We start from the raw sequence: 22,455 nt of genomic DNA on the forward strand, positions 1-22,455 counted from the left end.
ATACGGAGGCAGATCTGCAACATCCTATCAAAAAATATGTTATATAAATAACATTAACAATAAATTGTATCAGAATTATATATGTAACTATATTCAAGGCTCACATAGATCATGAAAACTCTCTACTAAAACCATCTCGTGGACCAAACTCAGCTGAGCAAATAGCAGAAAACTCAGGCTGGAGGGCAGGATCACAGAAGGCTGATGTAACTTCAGTAGCTAAGAACATATCCCAGGTGTTTCACATCAAAGTATGAAATATTATGTCTAATGCCGCGTACACACGAGCGGAATTTCCGTTGGAAAAATCTTGGATGGTTTTTTCCGACGGAATTCCGCTCAAGCTTGGCTTGCATACACACAGTCACACAAAAGTTTGCTGAACTTTCAAACGCGGTGACGTACAACACTACGACGAGCTGAGTAAATGAATTTCAATGCTTCCAAGCATGCGTCAATGTGTTTCCGAGCATGCGTAGGAATTTTGCGCGTCGAAATTGGTACAGATGATCGGAATTTCAGATCAGAACTTTTTCCGACCGAAAAATTGAGAGCATGCTCTCAATCTTTTGCTGACTGGAATTCCGCCAGCAAAAGTCCGATGGAGCATACACACGGTCGCAATTTCGGACCAAAAGCTCTCATCAGACTTTTGCTGACAGAATTTCCACTCGCGTGTACGGGGCATAAGTGCTATACTAGTAAAGAAACTAAGTAAGAGGGGTATAAACAAAATACAAGTGTTCCCTGGCAAGCTTTACTCCAAACAGCAGTAAAAAACTCACTTTAATACATATGCCGCGTACACACGATCGGACATTCCGACAACAAAATCCTGGATTTATTTCCGACGGTTGTTGGCTCAAACTTGTCTTGCATACACACAGTCTCACAAATGTTGTCGGAAATTCCGATCACCAAGAACACGCTGACGTACAGCATGTATGACGGCACTATAAAAGGGTAGTTCAATACCAAGTGCACCACCCTTTGGGCTCCCTCTGCTAATCTCGTTTTTATCTCATGTTAGTAGAAGTTTGGTGAGAGACGATTCGCAGATTTCAGCCTCGTGCTTTTCAGATCGTTACTGCTTTTCAGTTTTTAGTGCGTGTAGTCAGTTCGTATCTGGTTTTCAGTGCGTGCTATTTATAGTACATATTTGATCATCATTGCGTTCTTGTCCACTCGTTTCTGATTTTCAGGTCGCTCTTCTCAGGCCTTTCTGATTTTCAGGCGTTCTGTTATTTCGTTCTGACTAGCCGACCCTTTTCTAGCCATGTTGCGGGTACGTACTCATCGTACAGTTCGTGCTGTGCAGGGGCTTGGTGTTGGGGTTCCTACTTTGACTCAAGCCCAGTCCATGAACAGGGTGGGGAGGAGTTAATGGACGAAGAATTGGTTGCTTCAGCGTAACCAATTCTCTCACATGCCTTTGTTGTGGGAAATCCGTGAGAATAGCCCCGATGATTTCAGGAATTATCTCCGGGTGATGGACCCAGTTTTTAACCGTTTGTTGGCTTTGCTGTCCCCTTTTATTACGAAGCAGGACACCTGCATGCGGCAAACCATCACTCATGAACAGAGGCTAGTCGCCACGTTGTGGTACTTGGCGATGGGGAGAAGTCTGCAGGACATCAAGTTCTCGACAGGCATCTCCCCCCAAGCTCTGGGGATCATTATTCCAGAGACCTGTTCTGCCATAATTCAGGTCCTGCAGAAGGACTATATTAAGGTAAGTTTTTACTCCTTTTACATCACATTCTATGTATGTAATGTTTGCTAATGTATTGTATTTCTTTCATCATTCCCTAATTACCATGATTGTAATATGCTGTGAATGTCCTCTTTATCCTCATGCATGCTGGAAGTTTTTAAAGTTCCTTTTTGTCCTTCATGCATATTTGATTTCACTAACCTTCCCAGCATGCTATCCTGGGCCCATACACATCTAGCCTAGTCACTTAACAATGTATTTTGTCAGATCCATTGTACTGCTTTACCCTAAACACCCCCTTTTTGGGGTCCCAAACTCATTTGGAACCCTCCCTCCCCCCCAACCACTAAGTCAACTGATACCAATACTCTATCTGCTGACTTTTTCAAACCCATACACACTATTCCTACCTCTTTTGTGGTCATATTTATGGATGAATTCACCAAAGCATGTAGTCAAAGGGCCTGCCTGAATATTTTCAAATGGTACTGTTTAAATTTTTGTTCTATTATCTTAATGGGTAATTGCAGAATGTAAAATTGTGCTTCAATTTGTACAGTGTGTATTTTTTTTTTGTATTATGACACTTCTTACCTGTCCAGTGCGCTGCCAATAGTGTAAGGAGGGGCTGGCCAAAGTAACACACATTATGTATGCATTCAGCTCTCAATGAAGTGGAGAGGGTTACTTGTCCAAAACATACAACCCCCTAAAATCTTTAGAATGGGCCATCAGAGGGGGTGAGGAGTCTGATAAGTGGACCTTATATCTTTGTCTTTAAATACTCCTTAAAATAAATGTTATACTGATGTTGGTGTCGGAGACATACGAGTTTTTGTATGTGGACGTGGGGAAGAATGGCCGGATGTCGGATGGTGAAGTCATCGCCCAGACAGAGTTCTATGGACGGCTCCAGAGTGGTGGCTTGGGATTGCCACCTCCGGAAGACAACGTGGCTGGTCTACCATTCGTCTTTGTCGCTGATGAAGCGTTTGGGCTTGGTGAACACCTGCTGCGGCCATTGTCCATGAGGACCCTCTCCCTGGACTAGAGGGTTTTTAACTACTGGCTGGCCAGAGCCAGAAGAGTGGTGGAGAATTCTTTCGGGATAATGACCAGCCGGTTCCGCCTATTCCTGACACCAATCAACATGGGGGAATATAAACTAAACCATATACTTGCATGTTGCATTCTACACAACTTTCTAAGGAGATAATGCTATGAACTATGTGGCCTCAGTTGGGCCTGAGGCCGGATTTCAAGCACAAACCCTGACGGGACTTGAAGCTGTCTGTCCTGGCTTTCCCCCCAAAAGCGTCTGCGAGGTGTGTCAAAAATATATGGAATACTTTGCGGCTAGGGGGGCCATTGATATGCCAGCAAATGTTTAAGAAACATTTTTAAAATAAATTTTTATTTTAAACTGAAATAATATTTCATTTGATTTACTGCTTGTTTCTTTTAGCTGTTCCTAGGTTCTCCAATGGGCTTTTCTTTTTGTCCATATTCTTCAAGTGCAAACATTATTTATTTGATACATGAGGTGACAATCTCTTCTTCAGCTATTATGTTGTGGGTCTGCTACACACACATTGTTTTTGTTGTTAATGTATGTAATGCATTATTGATAAAAATATTCATCATTTTCAGCACCATGAATTAATTTTTTGGAGTCCCGAAAATGGCCTGATTGGGGCAAATTTTAGAGCACTGTGGGGATTATTTACTAAAGGAAAATCCACTTTGCACTACAAGTGCACTTGAAACTGCACTAAAAGTGCAGTTGTAGTGCAAAGTGGATTTGCCTTTAGTAAATAACCCCCATTGTCACTGTAAACACCAACTTACTCCAAAAACTGCTATTGAGCATTGAAAGAAGAAGCCACACATTGTTGAGTAGAAAACATTTTACTCTGTGCACATTCACATGTGCGTTAGAAAAGGGTTTTTGAACAAACCAACATATTTGTTGTATAACATTTTTATGTTTGACAGTAGAAATAGCCTTTTTTGGGTTAAACAGGCATGTCTAAAACCATAAAACAATACACAACTCAGGAACTTACAGAGTTCAACTTTGTCAAAGTGAAGGCAATATCAGACATTAGTATGTCCAAACTGTGTTGATCTTGCCTTCATCAGATGGGGTGATGTCACCCCTGTGAAAGCCAAATTTTGAAGATGCACACAAATTGAGAGTCAAAATGTGGATTTCCCTCCTGATCCCATGCCTAATGTCAACATGTGCTAGCTCCCATCATGGGGGATCAATGGACGTGTTTCGAGGGTGCAACCCCTTCCTCTCATCTACTTTAGTTGCTACACTGTGCTGTGTGCATCTTCAAAATTTGGCTTTCAAAATACTTTAAAATAGTTTTAAAAATCTGAAAATTAAAAAGAAACTTGAATAATTTTGGTGTGTGTTTTAGATTCTGCTTAAAACATCAATGATGTTTTGGGGTATTTTTTCCACATCATTGATGTCTTCCTTGATCTTCTGTAAATCACGATTGCACACCATTATCTCCCCGATGAGGATCTGTGCACTTGCACTTGTGAAATGAGATTCTTCTTCCACAACATCCACATCACCTAAAATAAAAGAAAACACCATGTATTATAAATATGCAGGCATACATCTATTACCTGAAGCTGTGGTCTCAGACACTCACCTGTTGTGGTGACTATTTCGCCCACTTTATAAACCTCTCCTTCCTCCATATCCTCAGGTTGTGGTGTGGGGATTTCCCCTTCTTTAGGCGGTGGGGGGTCCCTGGTGTCCTCTGATGTCCTGAGTCTTTTCTCCCCTATGTGAATTAAAAAAAGGTACACTTAGCACACAGATATTTGAGGCCAGAAATAGGAATATGAAACATTGCTTGGAAGTGTCGTACAACTGTCTGTTTTGGCAGAGTTCCAAGCTGAAAACATTTTTTTTCCCTTTCTAAAGCTGGAATACTTAACCTGTTTTGTGCAAGTTTCTCACATGGAGACACCCCTAGTATCCACTGGAGCACCTGTGTGGGACACCCTAAAAAGTTTGTTCTGGTGTCCCACACTAGTGCTCCTTTGTCCAAATGTGTAAACATCAGCTGAGTGTCCTCTCCTTATACACTGAATCAAGTTTGCATTTAATTTTAGTTACAAACCCATCTAGACAACAATGCACTAAACTTATTTTAATACAAATAGGCATGACCAAATGTAGTTAACCTGCATCTGTCAAAAACATTGTTTTAGTGGGCGAATGCACGATGTTTACTACGACCGATTACTGTGCCCACGAACGTGAAAGTTGCCATTTTAAACAGTACAACAGTAAAGAAAAGCATATGGAGCAGCATGCAAGTAATAATAATAATAATAGGAACACACGAGCACTACTTACTTTTTAGGTCTGACCAGCGTTTCCTCAATTGATCCTTGGATCGTCGTACCCCAATATTCTTGTGCAGACTTTTCACAACTTTAGTCATGATCTTGGCCTTTCTCACATTTGGGTAAGGTCCATACTTCCCATCATAGTCAGCGCTTTACAAGATGTCCACCATCTCCACCATTTCTACAATGGACATATTTGAGGCCTTAAATCTACTCCTGGATCGTGACGTTCGTGTCTCCGGACTTTCGTCGTTGCTGCTGCTGTCTGCATGAACTGCTCTTTCTCCGTGCTCTCCCACTGCGAAAGAGAAGGGGCGGGGAATATACTAGAAAAAAGGTCAGGGGCGGGTGGAGTTTTCACGCATGCGCAGTGTATATTAAGCGTAACATGCGTGTGTCGTACGTACTATCTGTGAGCGGAGGAAGGAGTAACGGAAGCGCCGATTGTGCTAACAAAGGTACAATTTTAACTTGGGGCATCCGTGGCCTATACTGCTTATAGATTGAGGCCTATATTGGGACAATATTATGAGAGTTTAGCCTTACGTTAAGGTTTGTCTTGTGTTGTGTCTTGCAGATAAAATGGATCGATTCAACAATCATGACTTCCTCCCCCAATTCATTGATATGTACAGAGAGCTGCCCTGCCTGTGGCACACAAAACACCCCTAATAGAATAAAGAGGAAGGCAGCGTTGGATCAATTGCTGGAATTTGTGAAGCCGCAGATCCCCACGGCAAACATCAACTATTTAAAGCGCAAAATTGGTGGCCTGGGGAGCACTTATAATAGGGAGTGCAAGAAGGTCCAGGGTTCCCAGAGATCAGGAGCAGCAGCAGATAACATTTATGTCCCCAGGCTGTGGTACTACGACAGACTGCGATTTCTGTCAGACCAGACTGAAATCAGGCCATCACTCTCAACCCTTCCTTCCACTCTTCCTTCCACCCCAGCTGAGGCTTCCGATGTCCAACCTGGGCCTTCCACCCAGGAAGAAGTGGAGGAGCCAAGCTTGAGTCAGCATTGTTCAACATATTTGATGAACAATAAACTAAAACTATGTCCCATTTTCATACACAGGAAAGTCTCAGCCAGGAGGAGACTGTGGAAAGTGGCAGCCAGGAGGTGGCGGGGGAAAGGGGCAGCCAGGAGGTGGCAGGGGTAAGGGGCAGCCAGGAGGTGGCCGGGCCCAGTAGTCAGACTGAATCTCAGGTCCCTCCCTTCCGCCTTCAACAAAAAAGGGTAAGGGGAAGGAACATGGAGGAGTCAGCACTTGGGTTAATTTGACAGGCTTCTGCGACCCTCAGAACCCTCCCAGTCTTCTTGAGGCCTATGCCTGCATGGCTGCCAACAAAATGCAGGAAATGGAGGTGGGCCAATGCCTCATTTGTGAGGAAGTGACCTATCTGGCCCTAAATGAGGGGTTGAGGGGCGAACTCACAAGCAAAACCCAACTGTGTGAGTTGGACCATCCTCCACCTCCTCCACCTCCACCACCTCCTGCCACAACTCCAACACCAGAGCCACAGCCTGGAAGCAAATGTGGAAGGAAGAAAAGAGAGTGATGGTCTGGGTACAGTCTGGTCTGACAAAAGACGCAGACTGTTGTATGACCACAGCCTCGGGACATATATGTCATCTGTTGCTGTTCCTGATCTCTCAGAGTCCTGGATCGGATCGTGCTCCCTATTAAATGGACTCCTCAGGCTACCAATTTTGCCTGTCAAATAGTTGATGTGTGCCCTGGGGTACAAAGGCTTCGCCAATTTCACCAGTTTATCCAGTGTTGCCTTCCTCTTTTTATTTGGTTATGACCCCTAATAAATGTCTATTTTTTATTCACAAATACTTGCCTATGTGTTTGACTTCAAATAGGACAGTTTGTTTGTGAGTAGGCAGGTACATTTCAAAAATACGTCAAAATAACAAGGGACACCAACACCAACCAACCTCCTTGAGGTTAAAAAATACAAGATAATAATGGTGTTGTGGTAACTTGACACACAAAACGACAACAAATATTATGGAGATCACTACAAACAAAAAAACAGGAGATCTTGATAAAAAAAAAAAGTAGATCATTATGAACAAAAATTATAAACATTATTCTGGAGATCTGGCAAAAAAAAAAAAAAGATTATTTTCAGGAGATCACGAGAAATAAATCAGTTTGTCAGAACTCTGTGTGAACATCAGCAGTAAAAAAAACTTCATTATTCTAGCATTATAAAGAAGAAGAAAATGCGCTGCATTAAAAGATTTAAAAATTTGCAGCGTGACGAATGTGCTATCTCCATTTCGAACACTAGTTTTACCAGACCGAGCGCTTCCGTCTCGTACTTGATTCAGAGCATGCGTGGAATTCTGTGCGTCGGAATTGTCTACACATGCTTGGAATTTACGACAACAGATTTTGTTGTCGGTAAAATTTGAGAACCAGTTCTCAATTTTTGTTGTTGGAAATTCCAACAAATGTCCGATGGAGCCTACACACGGTCGGAATTTCCGACAACAAGCTCACATCGAACATTTGTTGTCGGAAATTCCGACCGTGTGTACGCGGCATTAGAATGTTTACGTGGCACATGAGGAAGTGTGATAGATGTTGATGTCTTCCAAAAGGGGGACTGGTATGTAAAAAGCTACATATGTGAAACCTGTAAAGACCAGTAAAATATTAATAACAAGATATCCAAAAAAGTAATAAATAGCCTTGTCACATCACATGCCGCATCCAGCCCTCTGTTGAACGATCTCACCTGAATGATCCATGGCCATTCCTTTTATGCCCCATTAACATGACACCCACCACATAACTAATGGCCTCAACGGTGTGGACACATTTGCAGAAGGATCAGAAATGTCCTATGGTAACTTCCTGCCTCTTTTCCCAAGGGAAACAAGCAGGACCACAACCCACATCTGGCAGAAATTTCACTGCCCACAAGAGTTGGTGACCTGTGCAAAAAAAGGGAAACCCTAAATAAGATAAGAGGCATGATACCATATACTAAAGAAAAATGACTTTATAGAGTAAAGAGCATATAAAGGCTTTTCCCAGAACAAATACAATGCATATATTTCCTAAACACTTACCTGACAGCCAGCATAAAAAAAAAAGATTAGATTAGACTAAAGCTGGTCATAGATAAATCTTTTTTTTTTGCGTTCAGCCAGCGGGCTATTTATGACACTACTTCTATATATAACATCTTTGGGATCAATCTTTTTTGGGATATCTTTTTTTAATAGAGGACTGCTCAAACATTTTGGTGTCTTATTTTGTTATTTTTTTTGTGTGAATAGGTAGGGGTACTTTGTACCCCTTACTTATTCACATGGAGGGGAGGTATCTGGGGGCCCCTTATTTTTAACAGGGGCTTCCAGATTCTGATAAGCAGCCTTCCTGCAGACCCCCACAAAACTGGGCCAGAGTTGGGGCCAAGGTGCTTTTTCAGGGGGTCCTCCCTGACAAGGTAACCCCCATGTTGAGGACATGTGGCCTGGTATGGCTCAGGTGGGGGGGCATATGTTGGCACTCCCTTTACTGGTCAACCAGGATGAATGATCAGATAAGGATATTTGGGGGAACCACATGCTTTTCAAAGTGAACATAGGTCATCCTTATCTGCTAACATCCTTTCTACAAAGTTTTTATATACTTTGTAAAGTGATTATTCACTTTGCTAGGGGAATAGTTGCTACACCTTTAGTAGATCAACCCCAATGTATTATGTTGTAGGGGGTGGGTTACAGGAAGCTGATATTAAGATATTTTCAGGGAGAATTGCTATTTCTCTGTAAAACAAAGATGAATTAGGATTTCTTTATGAGCACAAAAATGGATTACGCTGTGTTTTTATTTCTGCCTGAAGATCAGCTTTACAAGAAGTGTTTTTAGCAAAATTACTATCACTCAGCTGATTTTTATTTTACATTATTCAGTGTAAGAACAAGAAAGTGTATCACTGGAGGCCAGTAGATTCTTAAATGGCGCAAAATCACTCTTTTCTAGTCTAATGTTCGGTCGAAGAGCATCTACATTTCTTGACCATATATGCCTGCTTATACAGTATATAATTTGCCTTTGGAATAATTGTAATATTAAGCAGCAGTGCCTATTAAAGTGGCCACTGAGTGTATGCTACATGCTAGATGCAAATATCTACATGTTTAATATCTAATATATTACTTCCCTCCTTTCAGAGGCTGTGGAGAGTCCAGCTCATATTTGTACATCTGTTGGACCTGCCGTGTGCGGTGCGTCTGGGTAGAAGTATTTTCAGTTCTTACCAAACTGTTCAACAATGATATACAACCTGACCATTGGATTGCCATATAGTGCTAAGCCTGTGTTATAAGAGGAGTCATTGAAATTCTCCCATTTAGAGGAGTGTATGCTCCCATGGTTCAGAGAAGCAGGATCTTCCATTCTATGGATAGCGTAGGACCCACTAATTCGGTGTACTTTGTCGCAGTAAGTGGGCTTAGCACTATATGACCATATAGTGTGACCAAACCTCCGTATTTTTTGAATATGTTCAGGTGTTTTTAAATAGCCTTGCAGGATAAATGTCATTTTTGTATGTGTGCGCTGTAATCTCTTTTTTTTCTGTCTGTATGGTCTTATGGCAGCACCATCTCTTATGCATTTTTTAGGGCGTGCCCCCCAAATCTTTGTTAGTCTGTATTATAAAGCTACAATGTAGTGCACTGGGAACAAGATTACTTCTACAGACTTTGGATAGTAGTAACAGCTGTGGAAAAATTGCTCTTTGGGTGTCGGTGGTGCCTTCACACCGTAACCTTATAGAGGTACTCTTGATAAAAGCAAGAATTTGCATTGTTGTCACAAAATTGCAATAATATGCACTTGTCAAACGGGTGCAGAAAAATTGATCTTTGGGTGTCGGTGGCGCCTTCACACCGTAACCCTATTGAGGTACTTTTGATGAAAGCAAGAATTGGTCTTGCTGTCAAAAATTACAATGATATGCATCTGTCAAACAGGTGCGGAAAAATTGGTCTTTGGGTGTCGGTGGCGCCTTCACACCGTAACCCTATAGAGGTGCTCTTGATGAAAGCAAGAATTCGCCTTACTGTCAAAAATTGCAATGATATGCGCTTATCAAACAGGTGCAGAAAAATTGGTCTTTCTTTGGGTGTTAATTGTGACCATGAAACCTACGCCAAATAAATTCTTCCAGATGAAATCAACACCCACAATGCTAGGCAGCCTAGAAGTCCTGCAAAGATTCCACATCCCAAAATCATTTAATCAGCGACATCGGCATCAGGGGCTTCATAGCTCCTGGTAATCCAGGATTGATTCATTTTTATAAATGTCAGGCGGTCCACCGAGTTTTTGGACAGACACATTCTATTATCAGTAATAGAACCTCCAGCAGCACTGAATGCCTGTTCGGAAAGCACGCTGGATGCAGGGCAGCCCAGCAGCTCAACCACATACTGGGCACGTTCTGGCCAGAGGTCTATTCTCATGATCCAGTAAGCCAGTGAATCATTGACTGGAAAGCTCTCCATCTCTGTTTTCGCCCTTAAATAATTGTCCACAATGTGATGCAGATGCTGCCAATGGGATGTGGAAACTGACAGCCCTGGGCAGCGAGGACTAAAAAAATTGTGAAATGCATCACTTAGGTGGCCGCCTACTCCACCACTCCTGTCTTGACCAACAGAAGCCTCAAAACTACATTTTCCACGATACTGTAACCTACAAGAGTTGGAAAAAGCATCAGATAAACTCCTCTTTAAGGTGTCCTCAAGAGATTTCATCCTCTGCACTCTCTGTAGGAACGGGATGAGTTCTGAGAATTTGCCCTTGTAACGGTGGTCAAGGAGGGTTGCCAACCAATAGCGATCCTTCTCCTTTACGCCTCGTATTCTTGGGTCCTTTCGCAGACTTTGAAGCATGAGGGAGCCCATGCACCGCAAATTTGCGGAGGTATGAGAAGCATACTCCTCGCAGTCACCTAGGATTATAGTATCTGGAACTGCCTCCTCCCAGTAACGTACTACTCCCAAGGGTTCTGGAGATGGAAAACCATCTCTTACTGTTTGACATATATCTTCCTCTGCTTCAATGTCTCCAAAACTGACAGAATACTCCTCCTCCTCCCTTTCTTCTTGTGTGTTCTGTGGCTAAGGAACAATGGTGTCTGCATACAGTGGGCCTTGAGAGAAAAGGAAGTCCTCCTCTTCCTCCCACTGCTCTGCCTCAAGTGCCCTGTCCATAATACCACGCAGAGTCTGCTCCAGCAGGAACACAACAGGGATTATGTCACTAATGCATGCATTGTCACGGCTCACTATCCTTGTGGCCTCCTCAAATGGTGACAGTACAGTGCATGCATCCTTTATGATCAGTCATTGGCGAGGGGAGAAAAAGCCAAGCCGGCCTGAGCCTGTCGTTGTGCCATAGTCACACGGGTACTCGTTGACGGCCCTCTGCAGCATGTGCAGCCACTTCAGCATTGCCAAAGTTGAGCTCCACCTGTGAGCATGTCACAAATCAGGTGGTTTACGGGCAGGTGGAATTCTCGCTGAATTTCAGCTAACCGAGCACTGGCTGTGTATGACCACCTGAAATGGCTACAGACTCTTCTGGCCTGATTTAGCAGATCTTCATACCCCGGGTACCTATTTAGGAAATGCTACACCACCAAATTGAGGATATGTGCCAGGCATGTCACGTGTCAACTTTCCTTGTCTAAGGGCGGACAGGAGTTTTTTTGTCATTATCACACACCACCATTCCTGGCTCCAGCTGCCGTGGTGTGAACCACCTCTGGGCCTGCCCCTGCAGAGCTGCAAGAATCTCTGCTCCGATGTGGTCCCTGTCCGCCTAGACACACCAGCTGAAGCACTGCATGGCACCTTTTAGCCTCACTCATTGAATAGCCCCTTTAATGCTTACGGGGTACTTGTGGTTCATAGGACAATTCAGCAGAGGAGGGCATGGAGGAGGATGGGATAGAGCTGACAAATCTCGCATCATCCACACTAGCTGTATGGAGACGTGGGGGCACAACAAGCTGCAGCACTGATCCCTGTCCTGCATCCTTCTGAGTTGCAAGCAGAGTTACCCAGTGTGCTGTGAATGATATATATCGTCCCCGACCATGCTTGCTGGACCACGTGTCAGCATTAACATGGACTTTGCGGCTGACTGCCTTGCACAACGATGCCACAGCATTTCGTTCCACATGATGGTACAGAGCTGGAATGACCTTACGTGAAAAGAAATAGCAACTGGGAACCTGCGATTGTGGTATAGCACATTCTGCAAATTCACGGAAGGGGGCAGAATCTACTAGACGGAAAGGCAGAAGTTGCAGAGCCAGCAGCTTTGGCAAACTTGCATTTAGATGTTGGGCATGTGAGTGGCAGTGACTGGTTTTTTTTTTCCGCTGCAGCAGATGAGGCAGAGAAATTTGCCGGCTATTGTCTACAGCTGGTGGTGTGCTGCTGGCAGATGTGCTGCAAGGACACTCTGTGCTATACCATCATTCATGTCAGTGGAGGCTGCTGAGAGGTCATGAGGTATAGCTGGGCAGACTGAGGCGAGTAAGGAGGATGAATATATTTCCGCCCCTTTTGTGTGGTTTTCAGGTGCTCTTGCCAACGGGCTGAGTGGTGGGAGGTTAAATGCCTAGTCAAGCATGTGGTACCCAAATGGCTGGTGTTTTTGCCATGCTTGATGTGCTTGAGACAAAGTTTGCAAATTGCAACAGTGCGATCAGCTGCACATGTGCTTAAAAAGGCCCAGACAACTGAGTTGTGGGAAGTGGGCCGGGAGATAACAGCCCCACAATGTGATGGAACAGGGTGACTGCTCTCTACTCCTTCCATGATGGCTGGCTCGTTGGGGTTGTGCCTCACTCTCACTTCCCTCCTCTGCTCTATCTGGCACCCAAGTTGCGTCAGTTACCTCATTATCATCCTCATCTCCTCCATCCTCATTACCACTGGAGACAACATGGCAATACGCTGCGGCTGGAGGAACATGACTGCCAATTTGTGTACCAGTGTTCTCACCTCTCTGTAGGCTCATGTTCCTGCCTTCCTCAACCTCAATCTCAGAACCAACATCTGAATCAAGTAATGGTTGTGCATCGTCAAAGAGCAAGTGCCTAATGCTGTGTTCAATTAACTCAGCTGACTCCTCCATGCCTGATGCTGGGGCTATGGCAAGAATAACTGTGGACAAGGAAGCAGGTTTAGCCACCCTGGCAGCTGCAGTGGACTGGCGGCGCAGTGCATTGTGGTAGTTCGGCAGGCCAATCAAACGGTCGAACTTCCCGATAATTTGGTTGTTCGGCGAACGTGTGAACAGCCATGAACACTTCGGCCCGAACTCATGCTCACCCCTATTCTGAGCCACTCCTTTGTTGACTTGGTGGTATGTTTTGGGTCATTTTCATGATTAAAGACCCATTCACGACTCATCTTCAGTGTTCTGGCTGAGGGAAGAAGGTTCGTTGAGGTGATTTTACAATACATGGCCCCTCAAGACAGAAAAGTCGGCCTTTGGCTTTAGCAGAGAAACAGCTCCAAAGCATAATGTTTCCACCTCCGTGCTGGGCTGTAGGGGTGGTGTTCTTAGGGTCATAGTCAGCATTTTTCTTCCTCCAAATACGGCAAGACGAGTTAATGCCAAAGAGCTAAATTTTGGTCTCATCTGATCACAGTACTTTCTCCCAATCCTTCTCTGAATCATCTATATGTCCATTGGCAAACTTCAGACGGGCCTGTACATGTGCCTTCTTGAGGGGGGGGACCTTGCGGGTGCTTCAGGATTTCAATCCATGGTGGCATATTGTGTTACCAATGATTTGTTTGGTGACTGTGGTCCCAACTGCCTTGAGATCATTCACAAGGTCCTCCTGTGCAGTTCTGGGCTGATCCCTCACTTTTCTCATGATCATCCTTACCCACCATGAGGTGAAATCTTGCATGGAGCTCCAGACCAAGGGCAATTGATGGCTATTTTTTATTTCTTCCGTTTGCAAATAATCACTCCAACAGTTGTTTCCTTTTCACCAAGCTTCTTGCTGATGGTCTTCTAGTCCATTATAGCCTTGTGTAGGTCTACAATCTTGTCCCTGACATCCTTTGACAGCTCAGGTGTCTTTTATACACATACCGAGTTGTTGTTAGGAGCACCTTCTTATATTGACAGGACTAATCTGTGTACCACATGAGCACATACTGTAGTAAGTCTGTGGGAGCCAGAATTATTGTTGGTTGGTAGAGGATCAAATACTTATTTTACTCACTAAACTACAACTCAATTTATAACATATGTATCATGTGTTTTTTCTGGATTTTTGGTTGATATTCTGTCTCTACAATTTAAAATACACCTATGATACAAAGAACCGGAGGGTCTATAATTTTTAAGTAGGAACTTAAAAAATCTACAGGGGATAAAATAATTATTTTCCCCACTGTACTTCTCTCTATGTCTATGACCCCGTTGGGTGGGTGTCAATTGCTTGCTGTCCATGTGATAGCTTGTGGCGGCAGAACTGTGAATAATTATGTACATGTGATTTTACTTTTCCTGTTTTATTTTTAATAAATTTGCAAAGATTTCAAACAAACTTTGTTGTCATTATGGGGTATTGTTTGTAGAATTTTGAGGAAAATAATTAATTGAATCTATTTTGGAGTAAGGCTGTAACATAGCAAAAATGTGAAAAAAGTGAAGCGGTGTGAATACTTTCCGGATGCACTGTAAATTCAGCAAAATCTGGAAGCTGACTGGTTTTTAAGCAGAGCTGCATCAGATTTTGCACTCTCCAGTTTCAGTCATAGTGTAATAAAAAAAAATAAGGGGTTATTTCTCTTCTCCGCTATGTCCAAAATTAAACAAAAAACCCTGTGCAACTGGGACCGAGGCAAGAAATGCAGGGAATAGGTGTCACCAGAACAGGAATACACAAACAAGCAGTGGAGGTGCATCCATTAAGGGTGCATGGGCCACGCCCCCTCTCTCCAGCCACCCCCCTCTATGACAAATTGATAGATTCATGCATTGCATGAATCTATCCATGGCCACTGCCGCTACCCCCTATTCAGGCGTTCGGCCCATTTTTGAACGCCGGGTGCCTGAATTACAGCGGCGGGGGTGTTTTTAACTTGGAGTGCAAAGCACTGCGCTTGCAGTTCAACCAGGTGTGTTAAAGATGCGTTCGATGGGCACAGTGGCTGCATTTGATTGCACAGTGGCAGCATTTGATGACACAGTAGCTGCAATTGATGGGCACAGTGGCGGGGTTTGATGGCACAATGGCTGCGTTTGATGGGCACAGTGGTGGCATTTGATGGGCACAGTGGTGGCATTTGATGGGCACAGTGGCTGCAATTGATAGGCACAGTGGCTGCAATTGATGGCACAATGGCTGCATTTGATAGGCACAGTGGCTATGTTTGATGGGCACAGTGGCAGTGTTTGATGGCACAGTGGCTGCAATTGATGGGCACAGTGAGGCTGCAATTGATGTTTTTTTTTCAGCTTGTTTGCCCTGAACTGCAAATGAGGGGGATTTTCCTATGATGACACAGACAGCAACAGAGGTTTTAAACCCTCTCTCCTTTTAACCCCCTCCCCCTCACTACTTTATCCAGATCTAGAAAAGACATTTTAGTCTGGAGTTATGGACTACAAATGAAGAGAACAAGTGTTACCAGGACAGAAAGGCAAATAGAGCAATACAAATATGTGATAAGTACTAACCCTTCTACATGCTCTGCGCGCTATTAACCCTTTTGTGACCAGTGGTCATTGATGCCTATATGTCCAAGCCAAATTAAGCAAAGCCAGCATGCTTTGGTTAATTTGACTATGATTTAATAACATATTTGCATACTAGCATACTTTTTATTTATTAAAGACATATAAGCTTTAACTTGGTACACTGTTTTAATGAAAACTGTACTGTTTTTTATTATAGGCTTACAAATGCACAAAAATGTAAATGATCTTTTTCTATTTCTCTATGCCCTGCGGGTTGGCACACATGATTCACAAATGTCAATATATGGGTCAATGTGTTTTGGCACATTCCTGTACATCACATTTACGGTGGCCTAATAATTTCAATGGGATTCCCTGTGTGTGACAGTTACAGGAAAAGAAGTGCGGGCACCTTTTTCCTTTAAATCGCATCACAGTACAATGCATGGCAATAAGTTACCATGGGTTTTAGTGTGATATAGCACACGTGCGTTGGCTGGTGCATTTGACGTGCAAATAAAAATGATTGGGACTGCAAAGCGATATTTCACACAATTCCTCGTTGCATAAAAGTGACCGGAGCCTAACGCCCCGTACACACGGTCGGGCTTTGTTCGGACATTCCGACAACAAAATCCTAGGATTTTTTCCGACGGATGTTGGCTCAAACTTGTCTTGCATACACACGGTCACACAAAGTTGTCGGAAAATCCGTTAGTTCTGAACGCGGTGATGTAAAACGCGTACGTCGGGACTATAAACGGGGCAGTGGCCAATAGCTTTGATCCCTTTATTTATTCTGAGCATGTGTGGCACTTTGTCCGTCGGATTTGTGTACACACGATCGGAATTTCCGACAATGGATTTTGTTGTCGGAAAATTTTATCTCCTGCTCTCAAACTTTGTGTGTCGGAAAATCCGATGGAAAATGTCCGATGGAGCCCACACACGGTCGGAATTTCCGACAACACGCTCCGATCGGACATTTTCCATCGGAAAATCCGACCGTGTGTATGGGGCATAAGAATGAGGAAGAAATAAACAAAGATGTCTCCCATTTCTCAGAGGTTACAAAAGATGTAATTTTAGAGTTTGCCTCCGGCAGTAAAAAGGGCAGAACTGCCACCAGTCAGCGGGTATACACCACTTTGTTATACAGTGAAACCAAGAAAGTATTTCTTTTTTTAAATCACAAAAAAAGACTTGAATTTACTCTGAGCAATACCTGGTATCCATCTCCATTGCTAATGAGCTTTTGCTGTGTTCTTTATAGCAAATACATTGAAGCACCTATCTATTATTTGGAGATCAGGCAATTATCTGTCACACCATCATCTTTTGCAGTGTTAGTGAATACATTGGCAAAAAATGACTGCTTCTAAAAAGAAAAGAAAAATATAAAAATAACATTTTGCTACATTCTTTTAGATAATACAGTTCACCAATTATGCCTTATACACACAGACGTGTAAAATACTCCTATCTAAGCTGGATCTTTCTGCCAGGATTCGGAAGAAAAATAAAGCATAAAATATGCTAATGTTGGCACGTATATACATGCATAAAAGCATTCCACTGGCCAGAATGATCATTTATTTTAGCCCCTAGAATAAATGTATGCACATATATGTGCATTTATGCACATGCATATGTGTGTAAATTATGCTTATAAGCTCTTCTCTGAATGCAGCTTTGGTGCAGTTTTTTTTATGCCTCTAAACACTGCACCTATCAAAATATTGATCCAAACACCCGCATGGTCACATAAGCTAAATTAGAACTGTGGCATAAGATATATGCTTTATGCCTGTAAAAGCAACTTTTTGTATGCCCATGTGTATGAGGCCTTAGGTGGATGATTCACTCACATTTGCTCAGAATTGTTATAAATCTCTTTTTACAGTCATGCTATACTTGTCAAATGATTATGTTCACACTGAACTTATTATTGCAATGTGTGGGTAATATTTGTAGTAACTACTGAAAGGTCTCAGATATTGCTTTAAAAGTATTCTTTCTATTGAATTTTCTCTATCTAGTTATGATTCTCTCTTGTCTTGAAAATTATTGAGCACTAGTACTAAGCAAAATGAAATCCAATTTAGTTAAATAAGGAGCCAATAAGCTGACAGTTAATTGTGCTGTTCATACTGAGTGAATAGTTCATATTTTATACAGATTTCCATAATTTATCTGTAGCAGAAACAAGTTTATCATGCACTAAAGGTCAGACAGGTATATTAATTCACCAAACGCCATCTAGTGTCCAAAATAATATTCAACTTGTTATATTGTAGCTCAATGATCAGACTTCAGCTGCATTTGTAAGCACAAAAACATTACTTGTATCTATCTATCTATCTATCTATCTATCTATCTATCTATCTATCTATCTATCTATCTATCTATCTATCTATCTATCTATCTATCTATCTATCTATCTATCTATCTATCTATCTATCTATCTATCTATCTATCTATCTATCTATCTATCTATCTCGAGATATATCTATCTGTCTATCTGTCTATCTGTCTATCTCGAGATATGTCTATCTGTCTATCTGTCTATCTCGAGATATGTCTATCTGTCTATCTGTCTATCTGTCTATCTCGAGATATGTCTATCTGTCTATCTGTCTATCTCGAGATATGTCTATCTGTCTATCTGTCTATCTGTCTATCTCGAGATATGTCTATCTGTCTATCTGTCTATCTCGAGATATATATAAATTGAAAAATAGTGTGTCATGTTTTAGATGTGAGAAATAACACGTTAAACATTTCTGTTCTGGATTCTGAGCTGTATGTCGCCTTTTACTTTTGCATTGAGCTCTTGCAATTTTTAACACTGCTTGTATATTGCATGCAAAATCTTGCATTCACGGAAACTACACTAGATGTCTGCTGCAACTTTTATTTTTTAAATAACTTGAAGCTCACCTGTCGAGGAAAAATAAGTATACATTTTTTAATTTTAGCTTAGGGTTACATATATGATTAAATCTCGCTCTCTTTTTTAATTCTTTATTTATAACATTGGGCAAACATACAGAGCCAAAAGAAGTGCACAATCGTCCAAACGTAGGTCAATATATAAAGGACAGAAGATCGCCGGCATCACGGTCAAGTGCAGCAAGACAGTGTATACAGCACAAACAGCCAATGCGTTTCCGCCATAACAGCCTTGCTCATGACTAGGGATGGGCCGAACACCCCCCCGGATCGGTTTAGCACCAAAACATGAGAACAGACGAAAAATTTGTGTAGCAAACCCTATTAAAAAGTACTAATTTTAAAGGCTTATATGCAAGTTATTGCGATAATAAGCATATGGGGACCCGGTTACTGCCCCAGGGGACATATATCAATGCAAAAAGAAATTTTTAAAATGGCCGTTGATTTTAATAATGCCTAAAGTGAAACAATAAAAAATTCCTTTAAATGTCGTGCATGGGGAAGTCCCCGTAATCTGCCTGTAAACTGGCGCATCTATCTGATGTGTTTTACTGTGCCGCAGCAAAATTACATTACAGGAAATTACAGGAAAAAATGTAATTTAACCACTTCAATACCAGCCAATTTTCAGCTTTCAGCGCTGTCGCAATTTGAATGACAATTGCGCGGTCATGCTACACTGTACCCAAACAATTGTTTTATCCCACAAATAGAGCTTTCTTTTGGTGGTATTTGATCACCTCTGCGATTGTTATTATTTGTGCAAAAACAAATAAAAAAAAGACAGAAAATTTTGAAAAAAAAAAAAGTTTTCCTTTGTTTCTCTTAAAATTTTTTGTAAATAAGTATGTTTTCTTCTTCAATGACGAGCACTGATATGGCTGCACTGACGGGCCCTGATAAGGTGACACAGATGGGCACAGATGAGGTGGCACCAATGAGGTGGCACTGATGGGCTCTGATAGGCGGCACTGATGGGCACTGATAGGTGGCACTGGTATGCGGCACTAATGGGCACTCATAGGCGGCACTGATGGGCACTCATAGCTGGCACTGATGGGTACTTATGTGTGGCACTGATGGGCACTTATGGGTGGCACTGATGGGTGGCACGGATGGGCACTGATGGTCACTGATAGGTGGGCACTGATGAGCATGGATGGGCACTGATAGGTGGCACTGAGGGACACTGATGGGTGGCACTGATTACACTGGTGGGTGGCATTGCTGGGCATCACTGATTTTATTGGTTCTATAATGGTACCAGTTAGTGCCCATTTTGGCATGCACCTGGCCATCCACATGTTAGGGGCTTCCCTGGTGGTCCTGGCGGCTTCCCTGGTGGTCCAGTGTGGGCATCCGATCGGCTCTCCTCTACTCGCGTCTGTCAGACACGAGTGAGGAAAAGCTGATCAATGGCTCTTCCTGTTTACATCGTGATCAGCCGTGATTGGACACGGCTAATCACGTGGTAAAGTACCTCCACCAGAGGCTCTTTACCGAGATCAGTGTAGCGGTGTGTCACACTGACACACTGCACCATTGATCGCTGCGATGCACGCCCCCATATGACGTCCAGTCAGGATAACTGAACCACCGCCCGGCCGTCATTTTGCTATAGGCCGGGCGGTAAGTGGTTAAACTGGAAATAACAAAAGGAATGGGGCTTTTTGGACTTTTTAGGCACAACCAGACAGATATAAAAAAAAGTATATTTTTATTGAAAACATATATGAAAACAATTACATCATGTCTAAAAAAACCCCACATTGATCTATCAGCACATAATTGATACAATACCGCTACTGTATAAAACCATATTGTAGCTACAAGGAAACTAGGAAATGAATCAAATTGTATGAATCCAGGAGTATGGTTAAGTAACAGGGAAGCAGTAAGTAAATGTTCGAAAAAGAGAAAATTCGCTCTACATGTTGCACGCTCGTTGCGCTTCTTCAGGAGAATTTAATATTGATTGACAAGAAAAGAAGTGGAGAAAAGAGACATACATCAATATAATGCTATTAATGTTATTAGTAACATGTATAATGTTATTAGTAACATGGTTTGTCTTTCTCTGTCTGCTATATAGATACTGGTCTGTGGGGTTGCAGATAGGTTAGCTCACTATAGATAAATATTATATTGTTAATGCGTACTATATTTTCTACAAATTATGCATTATATTGATGTATGTCTCTTTTCTCCACTTCTTTTCTTGTCAGTCAATATTAAATGCTCCTGAAGAAGCGCAACGAGCGTGCAACATGTAGAGCGAATTTTCTCTTTTCAAAAATCTACTTACTGCTTCCCTGTTACTTAAAGTGGTGTTCCAGCCGAACTTATACTCTTTAAATAAAAATACCCCTATAATATACAAGCTTAATGTATTCTAGTAAAGTTAGTCTGTAAACTAAGGTCTGTTTTGTTAGTTTATAGCAGTAGTTTGTTATTTTATAAACTTACAGCAGGCCGTGGCCATCTTAAGTGTGGGCATCTGAAGCCAGACTGTATTTCTTCCTGGATCTCATTCTTGCAGATCTCGCACACGCTCAGTGCAGCACAAGCAGTGTAATAGGTTTCAGGTCAGGTTTCCATAGCAACGGCAGTGTCAGAGGAAGTTGCCGCCCCTTCCCAGAAGGCATTGCAAGCAGGAAATGATGCGATGAGCCACGGCCAGGGAGGAGGAAGTGAAAAATGAATACAGCAGATATACAGTAGGTGCTGAGAAAAAAAATTTAAAAATATCCAATTCATTTACAGTGCACAGTTTAGTGAGGGATGCTGAAGAGTTGTAAAAGTGGGTGGAACTCCACTTTAACCATACTCCTGGATTCATACAATTTGGAAAGACCTTGATTCATTTCCTAGCTTCCCTGTAGCTACAATATGGTTTCATATAGTAGCGGTATTGTATCAATTATGTGCTGATAGATTAATGTGTTTTTTTTTTTTAGACATGATGTAATTGTTTTTATATATGTTTTCAATAAAAATATATACTTTTTTTTATATCTGTCTGGTTATGCCTAAAAAGTCCAAGCCCCATTCCTTTCGTTATTTCAAATATCCATAGGACGCGGCACTGGTTACTATTTTGTATCCTCAGGACCACTCTGTGTTATGATACAATTAATTATTCCAAGTGGTTAAACTTGCTCATGGCTGTAATGTATTGCTGGATCCTGGCAATATAGATATAAATCAAGGAAAAAAAACGGCGTGGCCCCCCCCACCAGTTCATACCAGGCCCTTAGGGTCTGGTATAGATATTAAGGGGAACTCCATGTCAATTTAAAAAAAAAAAAACAGCGTGAGGCCCCCCCAAATCCATACCAGACCCTTTGGTATGGATTTTAAGGGGAACTCCACGCCAAAATGAAAAAAAAATGGGCCCTCCCCTAAAATCAATACCAGACCCTTATCCGAGCAAGCAGCCTGGCAGGCCAGAAAAGGGGGATAAGGAGCGGCGCCCCCCCTCTTAAACCATACCAGGCCGCTTGCCCTCAACATGGGGAGGGTGCTTTGTGTATTTAAGTGGTTAAGGGAAACCCTATGACAGAATTAAGAAAAAAATGGCATGTCCCAGTCCATACCAGGCCCTTTGGGTATGGTGTAGATTTTAAGGGAAACTCCACGCCAA

Source organism: Aquarana catesbeiana, linkage group LG01, assembly GCF_042186555.1.
Source record: "Aquarana catesbeiana isolate 2022-GZ linkage group LG01, ASM4218655v1, whole genome shotgun sequence".
Taxonomy (NCBI): Eukaryota; Metazoa; Chordata; class Amphibia; order Anura; family Ranidae; genus Aquarana; species Aquarana catesbeiana.